The sequence below is a fragment of the Impatiens glandulifera genome, chromosome 7, assembly GCF_907164915.1.
Source record: "Impatiens glandulifera chromosome 7, dImpGla2.1, whole genome shotgun sequence".
In the NCBI taxonomy this organism is placed as follows: Eukaryota; Viridiplantae; Streptophyta; class Magnoliopsida; order Ericales; family Balsaminaceae; genus Impatiens; species Impatiens glandulifera.
In genome coordinates, this window is record NC_061868.1 from 39,253,132 (window position 1) to 39,272,118 (window position 18,987).

An 18,987-nucleotide genomic window follows, 5' to 3' on the forward strand; every position below is an offset into this window, starting at 1 on the left:
TTCAATGAGATGATTTTGTTCTCATTTAGTAATACATAATATAAAAATATTATACAATTTCATTAGACTAGTAAATGTTTTTACAGATATTTATGAAAACCATATACCACAAAATGAATAAATTATTTGTATTCATGTATATCAATGACATGCAATTGTGATAAAGTAAAAATAAAAATAGGAATCTAAATCTTTGTTACAATACAACACTTCAAAAACCTAAATATCAATTATGAAAAATTAAAGAAAGTCTCCCTATATATGATTTAAGGTTGCATGTGCTCAGAGCCGGCCCCAAGGTTTGGGCTGCCCTAGCCTCGGTAGAAAAAGTTTGATATATTTTTTTTGCCCTAAGTCTAGTTTTTAAAATCGATAAAAAAATATTCGTTTAAGTGAGATTTGAACCCATAACCACATTGAAACTTTAAATGTATAGCTTGAAACACCGAGCTACTACCATTTATGTTTAAAATTGCAATAAATATATATAAATATTTTGATATTTTTAACAAATGGGCTGCTTTTTATTGATTATTGGGAAATAAGTTACAGATTATTGATTTTTAAATTATCTATACTAAGTTAATTGTTTAAATATAATTAATTATTCATTAACTATTTTAATATACAACATAAATATGTCTTTTATTTTTGTTGGGTTATCGATTTTCTGGTTTATATCATAAACAATTCCGCGATCCAACCGAACTAATAGTTTACTGATTTCATTTAACCGGTTTTTAATATACAACATAAATATGTTCTGCGACAATCTCGAGGTTCGATAATTTCAACCTCGATTTGTATATTAATTTTTTTTTAAATAAAACATTGTTTTAAAATATTTTAAATAATTTTTAATAACTTTTTGAAATTAATTACACTATTAAAATGCACATTTACCAAGAAACATCGTCGAGATCGAAAAAATTCTCATGGTGAGAACAAATGAGTGCTTTCAATAAAAAAATATAATTATAATTGAGAGCAAAATGAATGTTGCTCTCTTTTAAAAAAAAATATATACTTTATAATATATATATATATATATATATATATATAATAATAATCTATTTAAATATTTTTTTTATTAATTAATCTTTTAATTCAAAATTCAATTTCATATTCAATTTAAAAAAAAATTAATATATAATAATAATTAAATTTAAAGTACTCAGAGAGAATTTTAAAATACCCGTAAAGGATTCTTGGACATAATTAATTTGAATATTTATATAACAAAAAAATGAATATTTAGATCGAATTTGATTATAAACCCAACCTTCAAATAATATAAAATAATGGATATGGGTATAAGTTATACAAAATATATTTCATTTAATTATTATTTTTATTTAATAAAAAAATATATTTATATTAAAAATTAATGAATGCATACTTAATTATAAGAACTTAAAAAATATATATATATGAAAAGTCATTTTCTTTTTCACTTTATTTATTTTATAATATATATATTTTTAACAATCTATTTAAATAATTTTTTTTATTAATGGTCACTTTATATATATATATAATTTTTTTATTAATTATTTTATAATATATATATTTATATTATATATATTTATATTATATATATAACTAAATTATTATTTTAACTCTTTTTTTAAACTTTTATATATATTTTTAAAAATAGATTTTTTATTTTTATATTATTGGTACTTTAATTTTGAGTATTTATTAGTCCTACTTTTAAATTTATCTTTTATAAAAGTTTTCATTTTTGGTTATGTATTTTTTTTACTCCTCTTCTTATTTTAGTTTACAATTTGGTATGATTTTAAGCATTTATCAACATATTGTTTTTCAACAAAAATAAGTCAAAAATATTTTAATATTTGAAATTATTTGAAAATCAGCAAAAATTATCTTGTAATCTCCTTACCACTTACCATAATGAATGACCATGATTTTTTATTTACATATTTTTTTATTGTGAAGGATTGTCAAATACAAGTACACTAAATCCAATATAACAACAATAAAATCAAAAAAACAAAATGCTTAAAGAACACATTTAACTAAATTAATTTTATTCATTGGGTTACAATTACAATAATTAACATTACACAATTTCTCACTAGTTCTAAAATCTTATTTCATTCTAACCCATTTCCTTGATAAAGATCGGGAATTCGTCTCCTAAACTTTCCAGAATTTCAGTGACCTTCTTCTCTAACAAACTTGGTACATCAGCAACCTTCCTTTTCACGCCCCTACAATTTCAGATTACATGATAAAGAAATAATTAGTTGTATCCATTTTGTGTACATGTGATCATGACAATAAAAACAAATAATAATAATAATAATAATAATAATATAATTGATCTTGGGCTTTCAATCTACCTTTCAATTTCCCCTTTCAATTTCCCCGTTAATTGAAGTTGATACTTGCTGCTCCACCATAAAAAAAAACATTAATTAAGCTAGATAGATCATCATGTAATTAACAAGTTAAATTTATAACAATATTAAAATAGTAGATTCTTCTTATAACCTCTTTTCTCATGTATATGTAAACAGTTTGGGGCCGCGGCCAAGGCATAGGCACCATAGGCCTAGGAGTCCTCGGTCCTTTTCTCATGGGTTAGGTCTGCCAATCAACAAAATCATTCATATCAATCAAAAAAGAAGAAGAAAAACGTATAGAAAACATGCAAATTAAAACAGATTAAACGAAATTAAAACAGATTAAACGAAGACAGATCATGACTTACGAAAGGGAGTGCAGGTTGCATTTGAATCAAGTCATTCACTTGTGTTGACTCCATTGATGAACAAAGAACAAATTAATCAAGTTAGCTAATGCAAGAAATGATGAGAAGAGAATAACATAAAATCTGAAATAGATTTGAGATCGCTGAATACCTCATACACCAAAGCTTGAAGTTCTATATAAACCATCTTAGACGTAAACTTCTTTAGAAGAAGTTAAGCTAACACGGTATTTGAATCTTCGCATAACGAGAATAAGAAGATGAATAGAGATCAGAACTGGTTCATTCCAATTTTGATAAAACAGAATAAATAGAAGAAGGAAGAAGAAGTAAGGACGGGGCGGCGGCGGAAAAAACAAGAAAATAAAATTAGGGTTGGGCCTTTCTTTTGGGCCTACTTATGTTTTATTAAATAAAATACAAAATATAAATTATAATTTTATCCAACACATAGAGGAATCTATGACGTAAAATTCTTTTGGGCCTACTTGTTATTTATTAAATAAAATAGTAAATATAAATTATAATTTTATTCAACATAAGAAAGAGGAATGACGTAAAAATAAAATGATGGTCAAAGATTTTTTTAATATAATTATATTCTCATATCATGTGAAAATTATAGGGGGACATTGAATGTTTTAAAGTTAGAAGGAAAATAGAAAAAACTAGTTTAACCATTGTTGTATTAATCCATAAACACACTTAAAGGAAAAAAAAACTAACTAACTGATAACAGAACCAAACCGATAGGTTACCGTTTCATTTTATCGATATATTGGTTAACCGGTTTTAACGATTCCAGTTAACCGATTTTTTACCGATTAAATAGTTCATTTTTATTTTTGGTTGAATTATTTTTTTAGCAGTTGAACCGATAAAATGGTAATAATTTAATCATATATTTATATTAGTTATTTTGTAAATATTAGATATATTATAAATAATATTTAATAATATATTAGTTATTTTTAAATTTTAAATTATAATTTATATAAAATTGTTTAAAATAAATCTAATATGATTATTAATATAAAAATATAAATTTTTTTAAAATATATTATATTGTTTTTTTGGAAAAAATATATATTATATTTTTAGAATAATATAATATATTTCTAAATATATCTATGAAATATTATTATAATATATTATATTATAACAATAATATAATATATTATAAATAGATTAAAATGTAAAATAGCACATAAAAGGTAGGTACAAACAAGAATTTAAAAAAAAATTATTTAATAAGTTTAATATTTAATTTAAAAAATTAAATTATCGTTTAACTTAATTGTTAACTGACCCGACCACCAGTATAACCAAAATCGATAAAACTAATATAAATATTGGTCGGTTAATCGGTTTATAATATAATTGTTCTAAGTGTAAAAGAGGCAAATGGAGTACTTACTATGACACATATGTGTGTGGAGTTTTGTTGGTATTTGTGATGAATATGTTTTTACCCAGTCTTAATAAAATTATAAACAAGATTAAAGATTATTTTTTGTTGTTGTAGAATTAATGTTAGAAAAGAAAATTGAAAAATAAATGAGTTAATCCAATTAATTGATATTGATTGAAGAATTAGGAGAATGCACAATAATTAAGAGAAAAATAAGGGAGAAGTTGAATTAAAGGTTGAATAACCAAGTTGAAAGTGTCAATATATTACTTAAAATTTCCAGATTAGTCAATTGTGGTAATAATTGCATATCTCCTACTTGACTTATCCTAAAATTTCCTTTTTTTGAATTTGGATATTTAATATAAACTAAATATAACTTATAAAAGATAGAACTAAAATTTAAAGTGAGTTGAGAAATATTATTTTTCAAATGAGACTGCTTCAATTTTTCAGTTATGATTGTTTCTTATAAATATTTGTTTATTTTCTTATAACCTTACAATTTTTTTAAATAAGGAAGACCTAAATTTTATCATTTATTACATTATTATGGTTCTAATCATCTTAATAAAATATATTTACTTTTTTTTATAAAATTTAAAATTTAAATACGTAATATAATAATTTAACCAATTGAAACCAAATAACCTAATATTTATTTTTTACAAAACCATCCAATATAACCGGATCATAAGTAATTGGATGAGATTCAAAAATGCAACTAATTGGTTGGGATTCAAATTCTAGCTCAAATTAGGCCTGGTTTGATGCTAATTATTTTGGAAATAACAATTTAATTGTTTAAATTAATATAAATAATTAAATTTAAAATATATTTAATTGATAATAAGTTATTATATTAATAAAAAAAAATTAAAAATAATTGAGTTATAAATAATAAACAAAATTAATTTGAGAATTTGAACTTCAAACTAGATTATTTTTAAACCTCCCCTAGATTATTTGAACTTCAGACAGGTCATTAGAGTTTTCAGTTAATTAATGTTTTCAAATTTATTTTCTGATGAGTATATTGAACTGATAATATATATATGAAGTAAGGGTTTCCACCGCTTTAGATAAGCTCAAATTAATACATGGAAGAATTGGTTAATGTTAGAATTTTGCCCCAACCCAAATCAACCCAAGGTGGGTTGCGGGTTAGGCGGGTCAGCTCGTGGGTTGTCACACTAAAAATAAAAATAAATAAAAAATATTAATAATTGTATAAAACAAGAGATCAAGAACATGATCAAATAGTCCTAATACACACCAAACAAGAGTCTTTTTTATCGTTACACATTAATTGACCAAATAGTTCAACAAAGTAACTAAAATTTGAAAAATTCATAAAATAAAAATTTCAGTAAAGTCAACATTATTTAAATATCATCAATCGAGATATAATCCATGTCAAATCATTCTCCTTCATTGCCTTTCTCTTCAATGTTTGCATTGGCATCCTCTAGAATATTTGATCTTTGCTTGAACAATATTGATGTAACTATTATGTTGCCTTCTTGATTTTTATCTACATATGAAATACACAAAAATGAAGGTAGTTAAAAATTCAAATCAAAATAAACTAATATAAGTCACAAGTCACTAATAAGTGAAGAACATAATTAAAAATTGTAAATAAAATTATGATTTACATGCTTCATCCAGGTTCTAATAACAACAGAATACTCAACAAATGCAAATGGTAAATCATGTCTAATGATTGCACAAATCAGTAGCTCATATGAAATCTTTTGATTTATTTTCTTAGACTTCATCTTTCCATCTTGATCAATAATCATTTGTCTTAAATCGTGAAACTTCAATTTGTTGCAACTTTTAACATGACCCCACAATGTAGAAGTCCCATAATGTTTACCCCGCATTTACATTTTTTTTTGTATCAATTACAATTACATTCAGCTTTTTCTATATTATCATTACCTCCATTTTTTTAAAATACATTCAAATATCAGAATATTCCCTAGACTTTTTAGATGAGCCTCTATCATGCTTAACACTTTCAAATTCATCAACATCCAAATTAATACCTTAATTTTGAGAGGAGTCCATTTCAAAAATGAATATGTTATTTAACATAATATTAAGTATCATATTTTCAGTATAAGTTTCTAGAACTGAAACCAAGTTTGAATTCACGAACCCTTGAAGACGAGAACGAAAAAAGAAAGGCGGAACAAATAATTAGTCGGCGACCGATGAGCAAAGTATTGACTGATGTAGTGCTACCTGTAAGAGAAAAAAAACTAGGGCTATGCGGTATATGCATATAAGGCTATAAATCATATTATATTTTTTTTGCCAACCCGCGGGCCAATTTAAGCCTGACCGCCTATGCCCGCGACACGAGCGGGTTGGCCCGTGTAGGCCCACTTCCAAATGAGTTACTAATATTTCAATTCAACCCGTCTAAATTATTTGACGGGACAGGCCAACCCAACGGGCCTAACCCAAATTGACAACTCTACATGGCGAGTAGGGTAACGGTTGTTATCCCTAGAAATGAGAGTGTTATATTTTTTATTCTAATATATTATTCGTGATTTATTAAAAAACTTAAACAATTTATATATATTTTTTAGGGCAAATTACCTTGGGGGCCCTTTAATTACTTCGATCGCTCACTTTTGACCCTCAAATTATTTTTTGAAACAAATTGCCCCTTCAACTTTTATAAAGGTCACCAATGACCATTCCGTCAACTTTTTAGTTAAACATAACGGTTTAAGCTTAAAATATTATTATTTTTATATATTATCTTTAATCTTATATTTTATATTTATATATAATTGTTAAATGGCTTATATATAATATTATATATATATATATTATTATTAAATTTTATATTTATATAATTATTAAATTTTTATATAATATATAGCTAATATATATTTTTTTTTATCTATATCTATATAAAATAAAGTTTAAAATAATTTATATAATATATATATAATTTATATATATTATATTTAATTAATTTATATATAATATTTATATAATATATATTTTAAAAATTAATTTGAGGACTAAAAGTAATTGAGGAGTTGAAAGGTTACCATTACTTTTAACCTTTAAATTAATTTTTAAAATATATAATTTATAAATTATATAAATATATATATATATATATATAATTAATGATTAAAGATAATACATATAATTTTTTTTAAAATTTATATATATATATATATATATATATATAAATAAGAGATTTAATAATTATATAAATATAAAAATTAATAATAGACGTTAGGTTTAACAAAACAATTGATGGAATGACCATCGTGACCTTTCTAAAAGTTGAAGGAGCAATTTGTTTCAAAAATTAATTTGAGGACTAAAAGTGAGCGATAAGCTGCCTAAATAATTTGTCATATTTTTTATAATCCTCCTGGTTTAAACATTATTGGTACTTTTATTAGTTTTACTTTTAAATTTATCTTTAATAACTAACACTTCTTATCTTTTATAAGTAAATTACTTTTCTCAATTTAGTTTATAATTTTGTATAACATATTATTTTTCAACACGAATAAGAATGACCATAACTTTTCATTTACATTTTTACCAGTACACTAAATTCAGCAAATTTGACATATTTAACAACAGTAAAATCATAAAAAAAAAAAAAAAAGCTTGAAGAACACATTTAACCAATTTTACTTTATTCATTGGGTGACAATTACATTAATCAATATTACACAATTTCTCGCTAGTTTTAAAATCTTATTTAACCATACATTATTTCAAATACAAAAAAAAACATTTTTTCCCTTGGAGCAATTCTCATTGAATCAAGTTTTGGAATCCTTCATTAGCATCATCTATTCCTTTGTCTGCCATCCAGCCCTTCGTCGGTATCATCCCGTCCTATGCACTTGAAATTTGTCAATAAAATCATAAAATAAATATCTTTTATTTAAAAAGTAAAATATTTTCGATAACAAACTTTTTGTAAGAGTTAAGTCAAAATAAATAGTTCAAATAAGATTCATTCAATTAGCTAAAAGGTTAAGAGTTGTTTATAAGGATTATATTTTACGAGTTCGATTTTCAAAACATATTTAACTAAAAATCATAGTTGAAGAATCCATACATTCATATTCTCATATGTGAAAATTGTAGAATGGACAATAAATGTTTTAAAGTATAAAATAAAAACAGAAAAAATAGTTTAATTAATGTTGTATTAACTAGTAAACACACTTAAAATGCTTGTTTCTGGCTTATTTTTAACTTTAATAAATAACTAATCTCTATATTTTATATTTTTATTATCACTTATTTTATTTATTGGCATAAATACTATTTATTTTATAAATATTATTTAGACATAAATATGATTTATATAAAAATTAAAAAATATATATTGCATTTAAAATATTTGATCGTTAAAGTAACTTAACTATTAGTATTGAAAATATTCACTATATGGAATGTTGGTTAGTCAATGTGAGGATAAGTAAGTTGGGTTGTTTGACCGAAGTGGTAAAAGTCTCGAAATAAAAGGTCGATTAAAATTGGTGGATAAAAATGTGGAATGAGATGGTTTAGAGTTTGTTGATTTGACGGAAGTGAAAGTGTAAGGTCACGAGATTATAGAGGACAATTAAGGTGGATAAAAATATAGAATGAGATGGTGTTGGTTAGTCGAACTAAGGATAAGTAAGTTATGTTGTTTAACCGAAGTGAAAGTAAAGTCTCAAAACCAGAGGTCGATTGAGATTGGTGGATAAAAATGTAAAATGAGATGATTAGTTAGTCGAAATGAGTATGTCAAACAGTGAGAGGTCGATTGAGATTCATGTATATATTTGTTTTTTTAAAATGGTTCATGTATATTAAAAATAAAAAAAAAATTATTTAATCAAAAAGACAAAGCATGACATGAGAATAACAAATAAAAAAAATAATACTTACAAACTTATCGAGCTCGTAAATCCTCGAGAAGAACGATATACTCCTCGACAGATTCTACTGGCTTTCTTTAATAAATCTCAGAAAACATCATAAAAATAGTATTATGAATGATACACATCGGACGACTACGATCATTGAAAGTTTGACGATTTCTCTCCAACCAAATAGTCCACCAAAGAATAATTGAGATGGTAACTCAAATATATAGGCCTACCATATTTGTCGTATCAATACAAACTTTCCAACAACTACCTAAAGACTCAGGCATCACTCAATCACTCAATGAATTTTAGTAATATTCCACAAATGCTGATTCTTCATGTTTTTTTTGTATAGAGATTGTATTTCTCTATCTTAAAATTACTTTCTTATGCTCGCTCCATTTTTCTTGTATTTTCTCTCCATCCAACTCACAATTAGCTGAAATCTAAGAAACTAAGAAGGAAGATTATATTTTTATTAACATAAAAAATTTAAACAATAGAATTATAAAAAACAAAGGATTAGATACATACCACAGATGAATTAGAGTTTGATCGAATCAAGTCAAGTCGGCGCCACTATCATCATTATTTCTCTTCCTCCTCCGTTTTGGGAGGTGGTTCATTTAGATCAAACCTAGGAGGATGTATGATCCCGGCCGGATTTGTCTGGGTCTGGCTAGTCTCACCACGGGTCTAAGTGGACCCTCATGTGACCTTCAAGGGCCTGACCACTTTGAAAGGTCTTTTTACATTTTCTGCATTGATGAAGTCGACGAGGAGAAGGAGAAGGGCTAGATTTGTTTGTGAATGTATCTGTAAGCATCAGCAGAGCTTCAACAGCATCATGTATATCTAGATCATAAACCTCCTCCTCCGGCCGGGATCATAAACAATATCAGCAGGGCTAGATATTGTTATTAATTTCTTCCTTTTATTTTTCCTTATAAATCTACATTTGCACATATAAAAATGTATGCAAAATATTATTTATCTATAAACATTTTAAATAAAATTAATATAATTCAAATCTAATTAATTTAAAAATTAGTTTTAGTAATTAAAATTAAGTTTAATATAAACTTAATGTTAACATATATTTTATTCTCTCGTCACTTATTTAACTTTTATCTTATTACTCACACTTTTTAATATGCTTCTTTTATCTCCTAGGAAATTATCAACCAATTTTAGTCTACCTCAATTGATGACACACATCTTATCACTCATCAAACTCAACCACTAACCCATAATTGACCATTATCTTGTGACTCATACTTTTTTCATATACCTCTTTATCCTCTTGCAAACCACTCACTAACCATAATCTTTTGACTCACACTTTTTCATATGATTCTTTATTATTTGAAAACCACTCACTAATCTTAGTCGACTTCTCTTTTACTCTCACTTCAACAAATTAACAACCAATCTCAATTGATCACACAACTCTTATCCATCGCCAAAACCCAACCACTAACCCCTCAATTGGCCATCATCTTGTGACTCATTTTTTCTTTTCTTTTTATCCCCTCATATGTTTTTTATCCATCTTCAAACCACCCACTAACCATAATCTTGTGACTCCCACTTTTTAATATGCCTCTTCGTTTCTCGACAAAAGTTGGGTCACTAAGAATGACTTCTTTAAAATCTAAATTTGCTTATTTTAGGGTTCTTAATCTTAAACAATTTTAGGGTTCTTAATCTTAAACATAAAATGTGAACATTTTATCGGTTTAAACCATTTGAGATTTTAAAATAATTTTATTATTTTTTGTATATATATTTTATATTACCTATTAGTTAATTTTTATGTTATTAAAAAATTATATAAATGAAAGATAAATATGTATAATTAAAGATAAAATATATTTATATTAAATTAATCATTAAAAACAATATAATATATATAAACTAACTACATTTAATATATATATATATATATATTATTGATAAAAAAATGTATATTTTATATATATATATATATATATGAGAAAATAATTAGGAAAAAAATAGTTATTATTATTTACTATTTAAAAAAAACTTTATATATATATATATATATATATATATATATATATAATTAATAAGAGAAAAAAAATGAGGAAAAAAAATGAGTTGTTATTATTTATCATTTATTATATATATATATATATATATATATATATATATATATATATATATATATATATATATATATATATTATAATGCTAGATAATTATTAATAAGACAATACATATTATATTTTATTTTATTTTATATGATTTATAGGAGAAAAAAATATAAGATAAAATCTTTTTATATTTTATTAATTTCTCTATTATCCTGTGTAAATATATATTATATGTATTTTTTATTATAAAATTAATTGCAATAAGAGAGTAAATAATTTAAAAAAAGTTTTAATTTCTCTATCAACATATGTAAATATATATTATATATAATTTTTTTATTATATAGTTAATTAAAATAAGAGAATAAATAAGTAAGAAAGAGAAATTAGTTATTATTATTTAAAAATTAAATATATATGTATATATATTGTTTAAATATAATTAATTATTAATTAACTATTTTAATATACAACATAAATATGTCATTCACTTCTCATAAACATGGAATAAATAAGTAACATGTCCTTAACTGTTCATTTCTACATATAGAAATGGAAGCAAACTCAGGATACGTTGTAACTAGACTTTTGACACTACACTAAATGTCGTCCCAAAATCTAATCGAAAAAACATCCCCCACAATGAATTTAGACTACTCACGAAACTTTTTCGCATATAATAAATTCCCTCTAAATATTACATTCGTTGAATAATTAGACATTTTGGTGAACCAATCAGCAAACCAATCATTACCATACTTACTTATGATTATCGATGCCCAAAGACTATTCAACTCTTTTGCAAATCTACTACAACATTTTTATAAAAGAGATTTATTAAAAAAAAGTAAGATCTCGAATATCTAGACCGGAACATGCACCTACTAACCATAAAATATCTCGAAAGTGTTAAAATTTCTATAAATAGCTTAAACTATGCAGAGCGTGTCATTAGAGAAAAGCAAATGTGCACTCTACGGACGAGTCCCGAGTTTTATGCGAAAGTCATCAATTTTAGTGAGCTTCTATAATAATGACGAACTAAAAAGGAGATAGTGGGTCACCTTGTGTGATCCCTTTAGAGCTCTCGAAAAATCTATGAGACTTTCGTTAACAGTGACAAAAAACTTAACCGTCGAGAGGAAAAATCTAACTCAACCAATCAATTTCGCACATTTTTCTATTTTGTCTATTACATCAAATAAAAACTCCCAATTGACACGATCATAAGCTTTTTCGATGTCTAACTTGACAAAAACACATTTTCACCTTTTGATTTAGTTGAGTAAATGCACTCATTGGCTATTAATACAGTATCATAGATTTGACGACATTTGATGAACATCAACTGATTACTAGATATGACCGTCTCTAGCACCCTTTGTAATTTGTTGTCCAAACATTTTGCGACAATCTTATAGAATGAAGAAACGAGACTAATTGGCCTAAAATTCTCCACATCAATAATTTTGGAACTTTAGGAATGAGACATACATCAAAGTAGAGTTTCAACTTTTATCAAATGATGAAAATCTATAAAAATGATCAATTATTTATATAATTTCAATTCTAAGGAAATGTTAAGGTTTTTTTAAAAAAAAAACAAAAGTAAACTCATCGCATGTTTACGTTTTATCACTAAGATAAATAAAGTAATTCTTAAAATATCAAATTTAAAGGTCACTTAAAACACCTTATACATCTAGCCTATTCTCCATTTTAAGGCGTTATTTTTTATCTATTAAACCTTCTTTTATTGGTTGAACTATTTTAGTTTTTATGTTTACAAAAAATAAAATTATATATTATTAAGTAAAAAAATTAATATAAAATAAGTTTAATAAAATTAAATTTACAAAATTAGAAAATTAAATTAATATATATATATATATATATATATATATATATATATATATATATATATATATATATATATATATATATATATAGTTAAGGCTGTTAAATTTTAAAATCAGCAATTATATGAAATGAAAAATAAAACATTTTATAATTGAAAGAAAAATTAGAAAATTATGAATTACCCTTTTTGTATATAAACTATGCATTTCTAATTAACTTATTTTTTTCTAAAAATAAATATGAATGACCATCTGCCAATTGATTTTTTTTTTAAATCTGAAGACATCTATTTACGCAAAAGAATATGGCTGAAATTGATGAGTTGCTATATTTAGTTTGAAAATAGTTGTGCATGTTATACATTTAAAAATTAATTAAAAAATTAACCAGTAATTTTAAAAACGTTAATTAAAAAAATAACCAGTAATTTTAAAAAGAATTATAAAATTATAAAGAAGCTCAAATCCCGAAGACCTTCGTTAGATGTGGGCTTTTTGAAATTTAATCTAGTTTATATATGTTTTAACTTTTATTACATTATTATCGTTCTAATAATTTAACTAGAATAAATTTATTTATAACCAAATTAATTAACCTGTATTTATTTTTTACAAAAAGCTCAAATATAATCGGATAAGTAATTGAGTGGGAATAAAAAATGCAACTAATTAATTGGGTGGAATTCAAACTCTAGCTCAAATTTAGGCCTTGTTTTATGCTAATTATTTGGGAAATAGTAATTTAATTGTGTAAATATATATAAATAATTAAATTTAAAATATATTTAATTGATAATAAATTATTATATTAATAAAAATGTTTAAAAAACTAACAGAGTATTAAATAATAAACAAAATTAATTTGGGAATTCGAAATTCAAATTAGATTATTTTTAAAACTCCCCTCAATTATTAGTGTACACACCAAATTAAAAAAATCAATTTTTCATCATGGAGATCTTTAAAGAATCAGCTATGCATAAGAACACTTCAATAATTTTATAAATATTTATCTACTTTTTTTTAACTATCTTGGCAAAATTCATATATAATTAAGTATTTGACAAAAATGCAATTTATTAACTCTTTTAGTTAAATTTCAACTAATTCATATTCAATTTTTAAAAAAAACCTAACTAGTTAATGTTATATTAACCATTAAACACACTTAACATGTTTTTTTTTTCTAGTTTAGTGTTTAAATAGAACAAATTTTGGATTTTAAAACCAATGTTATATTTAAACACAAATCAATTGTTCATTATATTAACAAATGTATCAGAAACAATTTTCAAAATTTATTGATAAGTCAAAAATCTAATAGATCCTCAAAATTACATTATTACCATTCTAATCATCTAACTAAAATACTTTTATTTTATTTTATTTTTATAAAATTCAAATTTTAAAAACAAAATTAGTTATAATATTTATTTTTTTTAAAAGGCTCTCCAATATAAATCGGATAAATAATTGGGTGGGATTCAAATTCTAGCTTTATGGCCTTGTTTGATGGGATTAATCAAATTTGGCATATATGCAACGTCAATCTTTTTTAAATCAAATTATCCATAAAATTAAAATTGTTTAAACAATATTATAAAAATAAAACATGAAAAAAAATTCAAAATAAAAAATAAAAAAATAATAAAACAAAAATATATTTGAATGACTCAAGAGTACAAAAGTCCTTTAGAAGAACCAATTATCCTGTTTTTTTTATCAGCATTATGAAGGATTTAACTGCTTTTTTTTTATTATCTGCAGTAAATAAAACAGAATGTTTTTGTAAAAATATTTATGATAAAGATTTTGAATTAACATTAATAAACATTACCTATATTCATAACCGATTCTTCATGTTTTTTTTTGTATAGAGATTGTATTTCTCGATCTTAAAATTACTCTCATTATGTGCTAATTCCATTTTTTTTTTTTTTTTTTTTTGTCTTCTCTCCATCCAACTCACAATTATCTGAAATCTAAGAAAGTAAGAAGGGATAACTAAAAACTTTAAACAATAGAATTATAAAAAACAAAGAATTAGATAAATACCACAAATGAATTAGAGTTTGATCGAATCAAGTCAAGTTGGCGCCACTATCATCATTATTTCTCTTCTTCCTCCGTTTTGGGAGGTGGTTCATTTAGATCAAACCTAGAAGGATGTATGATCCGACCGGATTTGTCTGGGTCTGGCTAGTCTCACCACGGGTCAAATAAATTCTATATTTCTGGATTTTGAATTTGATAGAGGAATGGAGAAAGAGAGGGAGAGAAGGAATTTAAAATGTGTGAACTATTTATAACTATTTGTAATAGGGAGCAATAATTTTGTAGCTAAAGTGTAATTAGAATAGATAACTAACCTAATATAAAATATTTATAATTTATTTTATTTATATTAATAATTTCTCTCTTCTCTTCATTTATATTTATTTATAACTATATATTTATATATTTTAATTAATTAATTAATTTACATATTTTTAAAAATAATAATCGAAAAAATTAATAAATCAATAAATATATATTACATTTAATAAATATATATAAGAGAATAAGAAATTAAATATAAAAATTAATAATTTTTTTTAATCTAACTAAATTTTTAAGTATTTTTAAAATAAGTAATAATAATGTGAATGAATAAAATATATAAATATTTATTTTGAATATATATATATATATATATTATTGTTATTAATTTCTTCCTTTTATTTTTACTTAAAAGTCTACATTTACACGGATAAAAATATATGCAATATATTATTTATCTATAAATATTTTAAATAAAATTAATATGATTCAAATCTAATTAATTTAAAATTTGATTTTAGTATTTAAAATTAAGTTTAATATAAACTTAATGTTAAAATATATTTTATTCTCTAATCACTTATTTCACTTTTATTATCTTATGACTTGCACTTTTTAATATACTTCTTTTATCTCTTAGGAAAATTATCAACCAATTTTAGTCTACCTCAATTGATGACACACATCTTATCACTCATCAAACTCAACCACTAATCTATAATTGACCATTATCTTATGACTCATACTTTTTTCATATACCTCTTTATCCTCTTGGCAAACCACTTACTAACCATAATCTTGTGACTCACACTTTTTCATATGATTCTATATTATTTGACAAACCACTCACTAATCTTAATCGACATCTCTTTTACTCTCACTTCAACCAATTAACAACCAATCTCAATTGATCACACAACTCTTATCCATCGCCAAAACCCAACCACTAACCCTTAACTGACCATCATCTTGTGACTCACTTTTTCATGTCTTTTTATTCCCTCATGTGCTTTTTATTCATTCGTAAAACCACCCACTAACCCTAATCTTGCAACTCACACTTTTTCATTTACCTGTTCATTCTTCGACAAATTTTAAAAATTGAATCACTAAGAATGACTTCTTGAAAATCTAAATTTGCATATTTTAGGGTTCATAGTCTTAAACATAAAATGTGAACACTTTAATCCTTTAATATATTTGAGATTTTAAAATAATTTTATTATTTTGTGTATATATATTTTATATTACATATTAGTTAATTTTATGTTAATAAAAAATTATATACAATGAGTGATAAAAATGTATAATTAAAGATAAAATATATTTATATTAAACTAATCATTAAAAACAATATAATATATATAAAATAACTACATTTAATATATATATATATATATATTATTGATAAAAAAACATATATATATATATATATGAGAAAATAATTAGAAAAAAAATAGTTATTTTTATTTACTAACTAAAAAAACTTTATATATATATATATATATATAATTAATAAGAGAAAAAAAATTAGGAAAAAAAATTAATTATTATTATTTATCATTTATTTATATAATATATATATATATAATGCTATTATATCTATAATTATTAATAAGACATTACATATTTTATTTTATTTTATATGATTTATAAGAGAAAAAAATATAAGATAAAATCTTTTTATATTTTTATTAATTTCTCAATTATCCTGTATAAATATATATTATATGTATTTTTTATTATAAAATTAATTGCAATAAGAGAGTAAATAATTAAAAAAAAAATATTTTCTCTATCAACATATGTAAATATATATTATATATAATTTTTTATTATATAATTAATTAAAATAAGATAATAAATAATTAAGAAAGAGAAATTAGTTATTATTATTTAAAAATTATATATATATATTGTTTAAATATAATTAATTATTAATTAACTATTTTAATATACAACATAAATATGTCATTTACTTTTGTTTTATTTATTTATATTAAGATGCTAGCTTTGACTCCTTCATATATTTGTAAGTACTGTATTTTAATTAAATAGTTTTATTTCAAATTAACTTATTAAAAATAGATACAACTTCTTACACATTCATACAAATTTACTAAAAGTATTGTTTTCATAAGCAGTTGAATAAACTCATGATTGTAAAACAAATTGTTTAAACATTACAAATTGACATATTTATTTTCTTACAATTTTACAGTTATTAAACATGTTAATGTTTTTATATATAGTTTACAAAAAATAAATATTAAACCAAAAAATCAAGATATACTATATTTATATTTATGCTTCTTTTCTCCTCTTTTATTTCATCTTTTCTTCATTCTACGTTTTTTTTTATAAATAATTAATTCTCATTAAATCAAACTCTATTTAATTCTTAACAAATAATAACTCATCTTCTAAACATGAATTTGAGCCTTCAAACTTATACAATTTATTTATTTTAAGTTTTATTTATGAATTTTTTGTTATATATATATATATATATATATATATATATATATATATATTAAATAAAACATGTACTTGATTCATTCATTCCTGAGAAGTCACACAATTTCTTAGCCTTTCTTATAATAATTCCAACAGTTTTCTTCTCAAAGTTAAAATTTCTCTTCAACAAACCCTAGATACGCACAAGGAAAACATATCCACCAAAATGGTTTCTTCTTCTTTATTACACGGGAAAGTTTACTTTGATGAGATGTAATCGTCAAAACTTTTAAAAGTATGCTAGACAAAATTCTTTCTATTATATATATATATATATATATATATATATATATATCACAAGACTTTTATTTTAAAAATGGTGAGACAATATTACTATATTTTAACACAAAAGGGAATTTGGCTGTTGAAATTTATTAAAAAAAAGTCTGGTCCAATTTGCAATTATATATTTTGTAGTGCAAGTTTAATATATTTTTAAAGAAAATAAGATTTTAAAAATATTTATTGTAAATTATATCACTAAAAGTTGAAAATTTTAAAAAATGTAATATTTTTTCAAAATTTTTATAAATATAATATTTCAATTATTGCTGATAATATCACTACGATTTTATAACGGAGAATGTTTACAAATTATTTAGCAAAAACTATATTCCTATTATATATTGTAACCCATAATATATAAATAAAAATGTCAAAGCTGCAAAATTGATAATTAATTTTTTTAATAACACAAATGAATAATCTTTCCATAAGTAGTGCGGTAATAATGTGATAAAATATTGTAACTCTGTAAAAATCTTTTAGTTCCGCGAAAAACTTGAGATTCGAGAATTTCAAAATCGACGTATTAAGATTTTTTTTAAATAATATATTATTTAAAAAGATTGAAAAAAATTTCTAACAACTTTTTGAAATTAATTAAAAATAATTAATTTGGGTTCAAGTTTGAATAATCCAAAGATTTGTGGTAATCAAATTATAATTTGATTTTTAGAAATACTTTGTTTAAATTTATTAAAAACTATTAATTAAAAGATTATTTATTTGAAACAAACTCGCCAATTTATTTTGAAAATCAATAAAAAAAAATGGCATACGTGTACAAACGTATTAGCCAGAGTATATTTTTAGTTCG